The following is a 1,146-nucleotide window of genomic DNA, read 5'->3' on the forward strand; positions in this document are numbered from 1 at the left end:
TACCTATTCCCTATGTTTGTTGTGACAATCAAATGACATCATATTAGTAAAGCATACCTGAAATCTCATTAGCATGGAGAACGATCCTGTGTTAATACTCCACGTCTTCTCAGGCCCCTTAGCTGCCTCTCCTCTCTGATTGAAGGGCTAGAAGGTAGAGCTTATGCTTTTTTAGCACATTGTGGACGAAGGTCTCCAGGTCTCCATAACATTTTTATTTTACCTCATCAGGGCTCGTTGTGGTGGGAGCGTATGCACTGATGATGGTGGCATAACACTTTCCTGCAAGTGGCAATCATACTGTGATGATAAGCCTGTCTTTCATTCCTTTTAGGAGGCATACAAGTTTGTTGCCTAGATTAGATTTGATTGCGAAACCTATGCCAACTTCATGGCACTCCTCATCATGGCAACCACTCTTAAAAAAAAAAAAAACATGCATCCATTTCTGACTTTGGTAAGGAGGCCTTCATTTGCCAGCCTCCTTTCACCCAGGGTTTCTATTTGGATGCAATACCTGCAGAGATCTCTCTCAACAAGAGCTGTTTGTCTTTCAGGTCAACTAGATTTCATGTTGTCCATAAGCATGCACACAGTCCATGTACCTGTGCCTAGTGGGATCATCTTCATAAAAGTTTTTGTACATTTCTTTGTATTTTGACTGCAGGGTAGGATTTCTGCCTGCCTCAGTGAGCAGCCCAGGGTTAGGGTAAGTGAAGCAGACAATTTTTAGGGCACCTTTTCTAGCCCTTTATTCACACTAGGAGGTGAGTAGTATGGTCCTTTAAAAACGTTGCTCAGACACCTGGGGGGCTGCCAAATCCACTGCTGCTTCAGTCCAATGAGAAGAAAACCCTATACCCTGGGACACCTGTGTGCAGAGTTGTGACTATAGCTCCCAGTATATTCACACTGGCTCCTTTGTAGCTTGCCTATCACCACAAGATTTCAAAGTAGATAAAAATGGTAAAATGGTACTGTGTTTCCCCGATAATAAGACCTATCCCGAAAATAAGCCCTCCCCTTACTGTGTAAGATTCCTCTAAAATAAGCCCTCCCCCAAAAATAAGCCCTATTGAGATTGCTACTGTAGTGAAGGTGATCCCCTGCGCTACACGCTACATTACGGTACCCTCTGTATGCACC

Source organism: Petaurus breviceps, unplaced genomic scaffold (genome assembly GCF_028583685.1).
Source record: "Petaurus breviceps papuanus isolate PSGF00001 unplaced genomic scaffold, PetGlider_PUasm1.0 90667, whole genome shotgun sequence".
Classification (NCBI taxonomy): Eukaryota; Metazoa; Chordata; class Mammalia; order Diprotodontia; family Petauridae; genus Petaurus; species Petaurus breviceps.